The sequence below is a fragment of the Sus scrofa genome, chromosome 9, assembly GCF_000003025.6.
Source record: "Sus scrofa isolate TJ Tabasco breed Duroc chromosome 9, Sscrofa11.1, whole genome shotgun sequence".
Classification (NCBI taxonomy): domain Eukaryota; kingdom Metazoa; phylum Chordata; class Mammalia; order Artiodactyla; family Suidae; genus Sus; species Sus scrofa.
Window position 1 is genome coordinate 123,574,613 of NC_010451.4, and position 14,333 is coordinate 123,588,945.

General features: G+C 46.1%; 1 long non-coding RNA gene across 1 annotated transcript in view; it reads right to left on the reverse strand.

Annotated features, from left to right (window-relative positions):
- The window catches only part of ZNF648, a 200,904-nt gene that overhangs the window by 68,824 nt on the left and 117,747 nt on the right, over positions 1-14,333 (reverse strand). Inside the window, exon 10 of the long non-coding RNA XR_002347093.1 lies at positions 707-834. This is a non-coding gene — a long non-coding RNA (zinc finger protein 648). The remainder of the gene's footprint in view (positions 1-706; positions 835-14,333) is intronic.

Here is a 14,333-nt window from a genome sequence, read left to right on the forward strand (position 1 = left end):
GCAGCCTCAGATTCAGATTCAGCCCTCTAAGCCTGAACAACATCAATAGCTGAGCTGCCACCATAGATTATATTCTAACACTTTTACTTGGAGTTTTTACATTAGAGGGTCCCCCTAGATTGCTTTTCCAAGCTGATCCATATTGGTCAGTGTGTTAGTGTGGAATAATGACAGAAGGAATTCAAGCCATCCACCAGCTGTCAATATGAGTTTGGTACCCATAGAGAATGCTTTTGATGAGAAAATTGCAGAAGTGATCCCAGAAAGAGACTATGGCTTTATGTTACATGCTCCACATATCTGGATTATTTGAATTAATGCAGAAGTTAGAAGCATTGTGGAAGACTCAGAGTTGATTTGGATTTTGGAAAATAATGTATTTCTAGATATTTTCTCTACACATTAAAGGCAACTTGTCGTTCTACACAACCATACAAAGTGGCAAGAAGCCCAGTGTCCATGTTAAGGTTATAGAGCCCCTCCTGGCAGATGGCTCCACCTTAATGCAACTGCTTCCCCTTTTCTTTTCAAACTTCACAACAGTCACAATTTGCCACCAAGTATTTACAAAGCACAAATGGTATGGTGGCTTGAGATAGCTCAGGAATGAATGGTAAGTTTGGAGCTAGGAGGAGGGGAGAGGTCTGACTGGACCAAGCAGGGGCCTGATCCCTTGTAATAAGAGGGAGAAACAGGAATGACCCACCTGGATTTGAGGCTGGTCCTGGAAGGGCAGCTGGGTGCTTCAGGTGTGGTGACATGGGTAGCACAGCCATTCTTGCCTCAGGGCTGGAGCAGGTGAGCAGGTGGAAGAGCCAGTCAAAATCCAGGAGCCTGTGGTTACCAAAGGGGCAGAAGGTGACGTTGGAATATGTGCTAGCGTAGGCTAGGAACCCAACCAGGGCTGAGGTGAGAGGGCCAGGCTTTCACCCCAGGGAGCAATGATGATAGGAGTTAAGTGAGGTACCAGGCTAGACACTCGAGGAAATTCTCCAAAAGAGAGAGATGACAAGGGTGAGTCCAACAACAGGGCAGGTCAAAAATCCCAAACATGTGGACTAGGACAAGTTGTGGGAATAGGGAGAGGCAGAGCAGTTTAAACAACTTAAGCATAACCTGGACATTTGATCCTAGGATACTGGATCCTAGAAAAGCTGGTAGTGCAACAAGGTTTTGGGACAACTTGGGAGCCCAGGAGCCATGGCTGGTCTCCCTCGCAGGCCTGGCAGTCTGAATGCACACCCAGCTCCCACGGGATGTGGCAAAATGGCTCTGATGCATCTCTCATCTCTTCTAAGATGGTCTCAGCACCCACAGAGGCCTATAAGGGGAACTGATTGTATAGAAACAGGGAAGGGAATTGACTTGTCATAAAGTGGTGTTAAATATCCCACTTTGATTAATTCTCAGGATACCTCAGAATGTTATGACCTGCCAAAAATCACAGCTAGTTGGTGATCCAGCCAAGATCTGAATTCATGCATGACTCCAATGCCTTGGCTCTCTCTACCCCTCAGTCTGCTTCTTGGAGCACTGAGTCACATGCTACTGGGAAAGACAGAGGCGAGAGACACTGAAGACCAGGCAAAGGAATCTGATTCCATAATCATCTCAGGGGTTTTTAACCCTGGCTACTCAACAAACTCTTCTGGGAAAGTTTAAAACATGTGTACGTGTGTGTGTGCGTGCGTGCGTGTGCACACACACGCACACACAAACACACGTCAGGACCATGCCCAGAGATCCCGATTTAATTGCTTTGTGATGGAGTCTGGACATGGGTGTTTCTCTTTAAAAGTTCTCCCGGTGATTCTAAGGTACAATTGAGGGATTTCCCTCATGGCTCGGAAGTTTAAGAATCCAGCATTGTCACTGCTATGGTGTGGGTTGGATCCCTGGCATGGAACTTCTGCACGCTATGGGCGTGACCAAAACAAAACACCAAAACAATAAGGTGCAACTAGGGTTGACAACCATGGACTTGCCTTGTTCCTGGCCATTTAAGGCCGTCTAGTGCACTCAGGCCTGCTGGTCCAAGGAGGCAAATTGAACACCAGGGCTCAGTTCCTTCCTTACCTGTTTCTAACTTTTCATTTGTTCTTATTCCTCTTGGCTCTCAGTTCCTCTGCTGTCTTGGACAGGAACACCCAGTTCCTGCTCAGGCTGTGGAACCCAACCCTTGTTCTCTGCTCTAGACAAGGATGAGGCCTAGAAGCTGAACACAGGTGGGGTGCTTGCTGTGTCTTGGAAGCCAGTGGTGCTAGGGCACTAGAAATCTCACAGAGGGATGCAGGACATGGAGGGAAGGGGAGGGGCTCAAGGGGGAAAATAGAGCTAAATCCAGGGAGAACATTCCAGAGAGTCATCACCAAGCCGAGGATCTAGGCAAAGAGAACTTGGCAAAGAGATCTGCGGAAAACAGCTCAGAGAGAAGAGGTTTACAGCTGAGGTCAGGAGGGAGCACCTGGAGAAATTCTCTGAGGTTGAGATATTACCTGCATATCCACTGTCTACTTATCAGGAGCTGGCAACCCAGGGCCAGGTGAGGTCAACACATGGGCTGGCCTGGACCCATCTGCTTACCTGCCCAAGCTCAAGGAATCTGTGTGCTCTTATCCTTGGGCTTCCTCACCCTCGAACAAAAGATTTGCTGAAAGGGCAGAGCAGATGAATACGGGAGCCTGAAGCAGAATTTCAGAAACGAGCCAAGGTAGAGACACCTGGGCTCTCAGTGTGTTGGGGGGTCATGGTTGATTTTGCTGAATTGCTAATGAGAGTTACCTCGATCGGCTCTGTTCTGACCTAGTTGAGAACTTAGAGGAAAAAGATAAACCTACTCTTTGCTTGTTTGATCAAGAGAACTGGTCTTTTGCCAGCAGCGGTGAACAGGCCAAGGAGAGCTCTACCACCGGAGGGCTGGGACTGGCAGTGCCCTTCCTGGGGCCAGAGTTCCAGTCATTTCTCTGAGTTTATAGCTTCCTGATGGCCTTCGTCCTTAATGGTTCAGTTACCTTTCACTACCAGCCATGTTTCAGGCTAAACAATCCATCCTTTCCTGGAGCAGCCAGGCCATGGAACAACAAGAGTCCCTTGAATGGTATCTGGTCCAGTTCTTCTCAAACCTGCTCATCGTCAGGGTCCTAAAGACACAGATGCCCTCATCTAGAGCGGGATTTACAGAATGAGAACATTCTCTGGGGCTGTGTCCCCCCACTTATCTTGCAAATTTCTGTTTTGTCTTTTTTAGGGTTGCACTTGCAGCATATGGAAGTTCCCAGGCTAGGGGCTGAATCAGAGCTGTAGCTGTGGCCACAGCCACTGCAACTTGGAATCCAAGCCACCTCTGCGACCTACACCACAGCTCATGGCAACATCGGATCCTTAACTCACTGAGCGAGGCCAGGGATTGAACCCGAGTCCTCAGGGATACTAGTTGGGTTCCTTACCTCTGAACCACGATAGCAATGCCTGAATTTCTTTCTTTTTTTTAATACCAATTCTAACGAACTTCTATTAGCAGCAGTTAAATAATCCCTCAAGTTAATAAGAGATACTACATTAGTGTTAGTTCTTTTCTGTATTTGGAGGGTTTTTTTTTTTTTTGAATCTTAAAATTCTATTGATATATAGTTGGTTTACAATGTTGTGCTAATTTCTGCTGTGTGAAAAAATGATTCCGTTATACATATAAATATATCCATTCTTTTTCAGACGCTTTTCCCACAAAGGTCATCACAGAATATGGAGTAGAGTTCCCTGTGCTATACAGCTGGTTCCTGCTAACCATCCATTCCATATTCAATAGTATATGTCATCCGGCAAATTTCTCATCCAAACAGACATCCACCTCAGACTGGAGAGAAACGAATTTTCCTTCTGTATGTTGAATTCGCAGCTTCCTTTCATGCCTATAAATGTTTTCTGTGACCTCTGATATAGGTGCAACTCTGGTACTTAGGAAGAACCAGAGCTGCAACTAATACTTTGTGAGCAAATAGTCATTTGCCTTTCTGCCTCCCAAATCAGGTGTTTTTTGTTTTTTTTGTTTTTTTTTTTTTTTTTTTGGTATCAACTCTCCAGGAGAAAAGAGATTTAAAGCTTTTAACTACCCAGCTGCTGTGTCTGTCTCTAAGATAGCACATTACTTGGTAGAGTAAGAGGAAGTAAGCTAAATTTTGAATCAGAAGACCCAGGTACACTTTCTCCATCATTAGTGGATAACCCTGGGACAATTATTCTTCTAAACTCCAAATTTACCACAATCATCAGAAAGCTAACATTTATGAGGCAGTTACTGTATGCCAGGTACAACGCTAAGCACTTGACGGACGCCACTGGCTTCAGTGTTCCCAAAGTACCATTTCATAGAAGAGAAAACTGAGTCAGAAAGTCAGCCCCTTTTGCTACATGATCATAGGGATGCCTGCTCTGGGTTACTGTGACACTACTCGGAGCTAACGATGCAGTGGTTGCCCTCTGCATGTTGCTCTCCCCAAACTGTAAGTTACTGTAGACAAGATGGTATCTAATACGTCTTCTGCTCCATCTCCCAGCACTGTACCTGGCACCTTCACAGACAGGTGAATGAAAATGAATAAATGATTAAAAAACAAATTAACATTTGAATGAAGCTCTATATAAGTGAAGGCCCTATTGATGGACCTACTATATTAGTGTAACAAAGGCCCCAAGGGTACCTGTGTTCTATGTCGACTGTGGCACTGTGTCATCAGGGTGGCTGATGGGAGGTTCTGTTTACATGAGATCTTGATAGGCCTCCTTGAAGGAATAGCAACCAGACATCTGGAGAGTATGCTCAGCCCTGTGGACCTGGCCCAGGTGGGTGAAAACTACCTTCTCCATGAACCCCTGCCATGCAGCAGACTCCTGACATGAGCGCCAGCATCCTTGCCTTGGCTTCTTCACAATCTCCTCCCAGATCTCATCAGGCCTCCTCAGACCCAACCTCTTTTCCTTCCAGAACTCTCTATCCTTGGCCTGACCCTGCCTTTTTGGTTCTGACCTTGCCTGTCCTGGTTTGCAGTGGACATGCACCCAGCACAGTGCATCTGTGACTGCCAGTCTGAACAAACTCCCCTGGCCTCCAGGTTCATTGACTATAAGGCTGATTTTTCCACTGTGATTGGTCAGGCTTCATGGATCGAATCAGACATCAGACCAAGCCTTTTGGTCAAAATCTGAGCAAAGTCTCTCACCTGTATTCTCAGAGAGGGCTTCTAGGTTGGCAGGGAACTCACCCTGGGACTGGACAGAGCTGCTGTCCCCAGTCTCAGTGCCCAGACTTAGATGTTAATTTAGTATTGTTGGGAGGGACAAATTTGGATGAGATACAACCTTGTACCACTCACACGGAGTAAAAACAAACACCCAGAAATATGTCCATGTCCCAAAGACTTGGAGGAAGAGGGAGCAAAGCATGTCCTAGACAAATGAAAAATATTCAAATGAAAAAGTTTGTCCACTAGCAAAATTATAAGGATCAAGAACTCCCTGATTTGGAACTCTACGAAAATAACACTAGAAGTGACTTAGTGAGATGAAGCAGCAGAGAACTGGCAAAGACTATGAAAACCTGGAGTGACAATAACATGGAGATAAACGGCGCAGTGAAAGAACAGGTGGACCTCACAAAACCGAGGTGGTGACATTCATTTAGCGGCTATAAAACAGCAATTCCCAGCCAAGTCGGCCATGGACTAGCCGCCAAGAGCCACCAGGTGGCGCTAGAGTAGAGAACTTCAGCGGTGGCTCAGCGATTACCAGGATTCCCCCCAAGGGAAGCGGGGCTTTGAGAGGCGGCGGGTCCAGCAGTTCCATGGATGAGGGCCCAGAGAGGAAGATGTGAAGACACCCTTCGGTCCTCAACACTCCTGAATGTCCTTGCCTGAGCTGGAAGCTAAAGGGGGGCGGGCTCTACTGGTTTCCTACTGACAAGATTCCCAGTGGGCCTCTAGTTGCTATTTCAAACAAATTGCACTGGGCAACCGTAGGGTTTGGGTCACCTGGCAAAAAACAGCTCTTTACTTCCCACTTTTCAATTCAGCGAGAATTCCATACTGTGATCCCAAACTCGATGAAATATATAAAAGGAGCCTAGCACAGTGCCCTGCTCCCAGTAAACGCCCAATGAACGTTGGTTCTCTTACACAAGCCCTGTTGGACAGTCTGATCCCCAGTCTCACACCGGGGTGCTCCTGGCCCCATAAACCCTGCAGCCCCTCTCTGGCCAGAGACCCTTTTGTCCTAGCGCCTTCGTTGTTCCAGATTTCTCACTGTGAGGCCTGGGCAGCTGCCAGGGGCCACCCGGGGAGCAGGAATCAGCTCACAGAGCTCTCCGCAGGCGTTTGGACCCCCTCCCCGCGAGCTCTCTGGCCCCAGCCCACACCCAGCCTCCAGCCCTACTGCCCTGCACGCTCCGGGCCCCCTGGCCCCCCTGCTCCAACAATGTGTTTCTAATCTGCCCGGGAACAGTCACCACGCGAGGTTTTCCTGCCCAGTGTAATCAGTTTCGCCTCTGGGCCTCGGCGTCCTGGGGTGTGTAACCCAGAGGCTTGCACGGAGGTGATCAGATTGCAGGAACAGTATGTTTTCCTCCCTGCCTCCGCTTGTTTTCTTCAGGGGCAAGGGCCAGCCAGCTGAGCTGTCTTTCTCTTGCTCCACTCCTCACCCTCCACCCTCCCGCACACGTGCTCTGCCTTCCGTGGGTGCCGAGAGGGAAAATGCGCGCACCCCGGCACGGGGCGCGTGCGCAGCCCCCTCGGAGGAGGTAGGAGTTGCAGTTTCCTAGGGAAGGCAAGATTGCTGCGGCTTGTGGGAGCGAGGAGGAGGAAGGCAGGACAGGAATTTGTGCAGACCAGTTCTGGCCAGATCTCTTTAAATGTTTTGTTCTTGCTTTGCTGCTGCTATCGCCTTTTTTTTTTTTTTTTTTTTTTCCCTCCCCTTCCCTATGCTGAGCTGTCATTTCTTCAGCCAGCCAGGCCCATATGAACTTCTGGTTCCTCTAGGCAGTAAACACCCTAGTTTCCCAGGCCACACCATTGCTCCCTTTTCTTGTTTTCTTCCAATATGCAACTTTGAAAAATGAGAAAAGTGGCAATGTCACTGATAAGGGCAGGGTTTAAATACAAGAACAATTAAATACAATGTTTAATGAATCTGATAGCGTCTCCAGTTTTTTTTTTTTTTTTTTTTTCCTCCTTTCTTGTTCTTGGCAGCATTCAATCAGAAATCAGCAGTGGGGCAATACCTAAAAAATAGTCACCCTTTTAGAGCAGTATTAAATGTTTTCAATAAAAATATGCAATAGTTCATCATAAAAACATGAGCATGTTTTTGTCTAAAAGAGGTCAGAATTCCTTCTGGCCACATTAAATTTTCCACAGGAGTTGGTAACAAGGTGACTAGGAATGGGAGACAGTGAGCCTGGCCTCCCAAAGTATCACGAGGTCCGCTGGGGTGAGTTTGCCTGTGGGACCCCAGCCTCGGCCTGATGTCATCTGCTGCTTGGACTTGCAGGCACCTGTCGGCTCGCTAACCAGAGATGGCTTGTTAGTGCTCGGCAAGCTTCAGGGCCCCCTTTGGACCACACCATGCACACCGGTGATACTTGGAATGCTTCGTCATTTTGCTGGAAGCAGCTTTTCTACTTAAAGCAATTTGCTTCAGAAGAAAACTGCATAGTTTCACTTTAAGGGCAAAATCCAGATCGCATCCACACATGAAAAGAAAGCATAAAAATAGAGAAATGACCACATGGAGTCATGAAAACTGAACAAGGTTATTTTGAACACCTTTCCAGGAGCAGGATAGCTCATCAACATGTGCAAATAAATTCCTCTTGGAGAAAAATAAGTTTCTAATCTTCCTGTTAAAAGGGGGTATCTGGTTCAATGTCCTAGGTTTTTAAGGATAATGAGGAGCTGCATCTTTTAGAGGTAGTTGGTAGACGAAGCAGCATGACTGCCTGGGTCTGAGTCCCAGCTCTGCATTTAGGGGCTGGCAGACCACCGAAGGTCAGATTCTCCACACCCATACATAACCTTAGTTCTGTGTTTGTCCAAAAGGACTAATAATAGCACCCATTTCAGAGATGTTTCTGACGACTGCATGTGTTAGCACATGCATAACACTTAGGACACGCCCTGGCCTAGCATTGTCTCAGTGAATGTTAGCTATCATAATAATTAGTAGGCATAGTATTAGCAGGATTCATGGACTTGAAATTCCTCCTCACTAGAGTACAGTCAGAAAGATTGAAAAAAAAAATGTTCCCTGGTGAGACTGGTTACTAAAACTCAACTTCTAACTGAAATGATGAAAGTGACTTTTGCCCAACAAATATTCTTTTAATAAGGAGTCTGAAGCAATCTCTAAAATCTTAGTCTCAGAATGGATCGAGTTACCTTCCAGTGTTTGCAAAGTGGCGGAAATTGGGTTTCTCATCTGCTCCCTGCTGTATCCCAGTCGAGAAGAATAGTTATAAAGATATTTTATTTCATTTTCCAAGGATTCCTATGTAACATTCAAAACAATTTTTAGCGTGTTATTCAGATGAGTTCATAACCATAGGGTTCAATGACAAAAACATTTTCTGATATTTAAAATGAGTTGAGGAGTTCCCGTCGTGGCGCAGCGGAAATGAATCTGACTTGGAACGATGAGGTTGCAGGTTCGATCCCTGGCCTTGCTCAGTGGGTTAAGGATCCTGTGTTGCCGTGAGCTGTGGTGTAGGTCACAGACACGGCTCAGATCTGGCGTTGCTATGGCTGTGGTATAGGCTGGCAGCTGTAACTCCAATTAGACCCCTAGCCTGGGAAACTCCATATCCTGCAGGAGTGGCCCTAAAAGACAAAAATAAATAAATAAATATATAAAATGAGTTGAATGCTTGGCCCACCTTTGGAGACTCATCCCTGAGTCCTTGGTGAGCTGATGGCAGCCACCACTTACTGAGGATTAACTATGTGCTCCTTGGAGTTCCTGTTGTGGTGCAGTGGTTAACGAATCCGACTAGGAACCATGAGGTTGTGCGTTCGATCCCTGGCCTTGCTCAACGGGTTAGGGATCTGATGTTGCCGTGAGCTGTGGTGTAGGTCGCAGACATGGCTCGGATCCTGCATTGCTGTTGCTCTGGCATAGGCTGGTGGCTACAGCTCCAATTAGACCCCTAGCCTGGGAACCTCCAAGTGCCGTGGGAGCAGCCCTAGAAAAGGCAAAAAAAAAAAAAAAAAAAAAAAAAAACCTATGTGCTCCACAGATCAAATTATTTAACCCCCATAATAACCCCATGATATATGTATTCTGTCTCCATGTCATGGTTGAGAGAACCGAGGCTCAGAGAAGTCAGGTGATTTAGAAGCAAACCATTAGTGATTGGGCTCAAGACCGGGATTCAGGTCTGTTTGCCAGCATCCAGGGCCTGCTCTGCATCCCACACTCCCCTGCCTCCATGGGCACTACCATGTCCTCCAAGGCTACCTCTCTGCCTTCACGTTTCCCATGAGCCTGGGCCTCAGAGCAGGGCACCAGGGTGGGATGTTCTGCCCCCTGTAGATTCCTGCTGGCCCAGTCCTACCTGGAAATCCAGATGGTGAGCAAAGAAGGCTTGGTCACTTGGGCATGGGTGTGCATAGCAGTGCAGGGGTAACCAATGGCCCCAAAGGCTGCGGAGAAACCACAGAGCCTTTTCCTTTGCCTGGAATTGCTCCCTACCCCAGTCCCTTCCTTCTTTCTATCCCCTCCTCTATTGCCACTAAAACCTACCCTTCTGCTATAGCTACAACCTTTTCTACTTCCTTCTGTGTACTAACAAAATCACCTCTGTTAATCATATCATACATCTATACGCTATGTTTGGGAAAAATGCAATTAACACATAGTAGGTCTCTAAGACATGTGTGCATGGATGATATAGTCGGAAGTTCCTCTAGGGGCAAGAACTTTGATCTCTATCTCACTAGAACTGAGAATTGTGCCTAGCACATAGTAGGTGCTCAAAGAGTCTCAGTTATTGAATGTTTGGCACAAAGGAGCAGGAGGAACGCTGAAGAAGAAGAAATGAGTTTGGGTTTTGTTTTTTAGTGCCAATGTTCAAAAGTATTTAAAAGAAAAAAATTTCCCCAAACCCCCAATGTTTTATTGAATGCCTAGGACCTCTCGACTCTGGGAAGGTCATCCTGTTCTCACTCCCTTCCTATTTCTACGTCATTCCAGAAGTTCTTCAGTGATTGGGAAAAGTTCTAAAGGCAGAGGACTGGTTGTAGGAAGATGAGCAGAGACAAGAATGGAAGAAAAATAAGAGATTCAGCAAAGAAATCCAAGAGGGAGAAAATGCTTACTTTTTTTCCGTGCGGCTAGTCAGCTAAGAGGGCAGCTGAGATGCAACATCAGCCCTTCTCATCCTCTCTGGTGCCGTGGCCTTGGTGAGGGGATCCAGAGTCCTGAACTCTAAAGCTTGAGGAAGATTGGAAGTTGTGACAATTACTGTCATTATCCAAGGTCCCCCTTCTTTCTGACCCAATCAGATTTCTTCCAAGTCTTGACTGTTCCTGCTGGTGTTTCTTGTCAAAACGATTGAGAAAGGCAACATAAGGGGCAGCTCGGAGGAAGCTTCTGAGGATGGCTGGGTTGGGTTTAAGACAAAGACAGAAGGGCACGGGAGCTGTCTTGGATGGGGGCACATGGGCAGAGAAGGGGGTCTCTTTGGAGGTGCTCCCCAAGCGCTGGTGACAGAGATCCTCATGAGGCAGCTCATCCCAGGGAGGGTGGATGCAGTTCGAAGAAGGGCTCACCGTGGCCCCCCCAGAGTCCTGAGGGGCCCCGACTTCAAGTTGCCATGGAGAGTCTCACTACTGCATGGCAACAGATTTCTTTAGATGCCATCAAACTTCAGAAACAGAGCTCTGAGAAGAGGAAGGAAGAGCTGGCTCGGGCCCCAATGAGTCACTGCAGTTCCCCATTTTGCTGTCTGTTCACACATTTCTTTCGTCTCGAGACTGTTCCTCACAGCCCACCTCTGAGAAAATCTTTGGTTGTGGAATACAGCTTCGAATACGGTTTTTACAAACAGGATCCTCTGGCCTCCCTCCAGCTGATATACTGAGTCCCAACTCCTCATGTTCACTGTAGGGACAGGCCAGTAAATCAGGAGATGAGATGTTGGGGCAAGAAGAGTGGCCTGATTCAGAAAGCCAGCTGACGGAGAAGACGACAGACCAACATCCTAAAAAACTCTTCTCGGTCACACAGCGGTCAGGCTTCTTTTATAGAGAGGGAGGGGGCGTGGCCCACTGTGCGGCTGGCCATTGGCGGAGCGGGACCCTTAAGGGCCGCTGCTAAGGGCCTCTTGCTCCGCCCTATTACCCAGGTGTGGCCATTTCTCCTCCTGGCCCCTGACGCTCCTTGTTTTCCTTGACGACCGAGAGCTGTGTGCTTTGATGCTTTTCTCTGACAAGCAATTTCGACTTTGTCTTTGCACCCAGGCTGGCTGGGGCTCTCTGTTATGTCGGTCTCTGGTCAGTATCACAATCACTCAGGCCACTTTTTTTTAAGCCCGCGGACACACGCATAACGCATTTATTCAACTCTTAGCTCAAAAACCTCAAAGTCTCAGCCCAGCCAGGGGCCCAAGACTAATCCTATCTTGTGCGGATTTGTGAGCTCAACAGTTGAAGACTTGAGACAAGGAACTCAAGTTCAGGTGTGATCCAGGGCATTCAACACTACAAGAACACATAGTGACAGCCCTCAGGTGTATTGCTGAGCGTGCTATATGCAAAACACCTGCTGTTAAGACCCGTATGAAGGCAAGCTCTGACATTTTTACTTACTCCTTAGAATCCCTAAATTCAGACCATAGGAAATATCACCCCCAATCAGACCCATGGTCCTTTCAACTCAGGCCATAACCAATAGCCAACACTTGCTCTTAAAGTACCGGCATTGTGTGTTAAGCATTTCTCAGATGTTTCCTTGTTTAATATGGCTGTTCTCCTAACAATCCGTTATCATTATTTTACAAATGGATCTGGAACTTGGGGAAACAAAGTAACTCGCCCCAAAGTCATCTATCTCACAGGCTACTGAAAAGGATTTGAACCCTGAGCCACCTGAAGCCCAAAGCCAAACTTTTAACCAATTATGCTCTGGGGCTGAGACTTTTTAGGGAAGAATCGTATTTTTTTGCAAGGAACTAACCACATAAGACTGGGGTTGGGCTCCCCGAAACACTGTTCTCTCAACAACTATGGCAATTTTATTATCTCTAAGTAAATTAAATTCTTCTTGAATCTTTATCTCCTGCTTGTACAAATGTCTTGAGTAAAATGGTTTTAATCACATTGCTGTCTATGTGCTTCCTCTTATTGGAACTACCGCTCCTATCACCCTGCTCTGAAGAACAACCCTTAATTCTAATTCGCCAAGACTTGTACATTTCAATTTCCCCTCAAAGAAACTTCATAGATTTTCTTTAGATTCATTGCAGGCTACTTTAAGGCCTCATCTTTCCCAGGCAAAAAGTCATGTTTTCAGTGTTTTTGTAAGTCGGCTCTCCCGTGTCCCTTCCTGACCCCGTGCTCCAGGCAAACCAGCAGTTCTAGGCTGTTCCATGTCTATGCCTTCAGTTTCCCACGACCCTCAAACTGAACGCCTCAGCCTTTTCCCCACCTGTTCCTCATTGCCTCGTAGCCAAAATGTATGCTTGATGACTGGCTGGGAGATTACCCCCTCCTTAAAGCATTTTATTTATTTTTCTTTCTTTCTTTCTTTTTTTTTTTTTTTTTTTTCGTCTTTTTGCCTTTTCTAGGGCCGCTCCTGAGGCATATAGAGGTTCCCAGGCTAGGGTCTAATCGGAGCTATAGCCAAAGGCCTACACCAGGGCCACAGCAATGTGGGATCCGAGCTGCGTCTGTGACCTACACCACAGCTCATGGAAACGCTGGATCCTTAACCCACTGCGCAAGGCCAGGGATCAAACCTGCAAACTCACAGTTCCTAGTCGGATTCCTTAACCACTGCGCCACGACAGGAACTACCTTAAAGCCTTTGAAAATGCCCCAGGTGGAAGTGATTCCACTCTCATGTGAAATAACCCCAGGACAACATGCCCTTAGATCTTTCCTGTGGTGCCTTTCACTTCCGCTATTAGATTTTAGTAACACTAAACCTTTCATATTTCTCCTTTTAGATTAGAGCTGCTTGAGGGCAGAGTCTGTATCGATTTCCTAAGGACTTGGATTAAATTAAACACATATTGGCTCAATGCATGAAGGAATATATGTATATATAAATCCGTGGTGTCGTTTGATTTCTTTTCTGGAACATTTCTCTTTCTTTAGCAGAAGTAGATAGCCCAACTGCTTGCAGCATTCCATGTGATAGATTAGTGGGGGTTTATACAAGACTAAGATGGTATATTATAGTTTGTGTCTGACAATCTCCAGTATTGTATTGGTCCTTTAAAATGCAATAGCATATTGATAAGTGAAATAAGTCAGACAGAGAAAGACAAATACCGTATGATATCACCTGTATGTGGACTCTTCATAAATAAACTACTGAATATAACAAAAAAGAAGGAGATTCACAGATATAGAGAACACACTAGTGGTTACCAATGCGGGGGGAGGAGGGGCAATAGAGGGGTGAGTTTGTAGGAAGTACGAAGTATTGGGTATAAGACAGGCTCAGGGATGTACTGGACAACACAGGGAATATTGTCGATATTTGGTAACAATTGTAAGTGGAATTTAATGATTAAAAATTAGGTAACAACTTTAAAAATTCAATCAATAAAATAAAATTGCAGTAGCACATTGTATCAAAGTGTCCTTGGAAAGGTTGCAACCTTTCATGGATGAGGATGGGGAACTCTGTGCTTGTTTTTTCAGAATGGATTGTGGCTATTTCCCTCATAAGTGCATTACTTTGCTTAACTTTAATCTGAAAATATCTTACATATAAATGAATACTGCACTGGGCATACGTTCAAATTATGTATCTTACACAGATATTATCATATTATCACAGATATGGCCTTATCATATTATGCCATTACTACCAGCAAAATCTCAAAATGATAGACACTTTTGTGGCCAAAGGAATTGGGCATCCTGATTCATCTCCTCCAAAACTCAAAATCTGTAATGAGTTGGCCTGACTTTCTGGCCAATGCTGGAATGCAGAACTATCAACGATGGCAACACCTCTGCTGAGCTCCCTCTCAATCTTCACTCCCTGTGCACAAAACATGAGTATTTTGACAAATTGTATTCAAAATATATTGTGCACCCATGTGCAGCTAATGTTCAGAA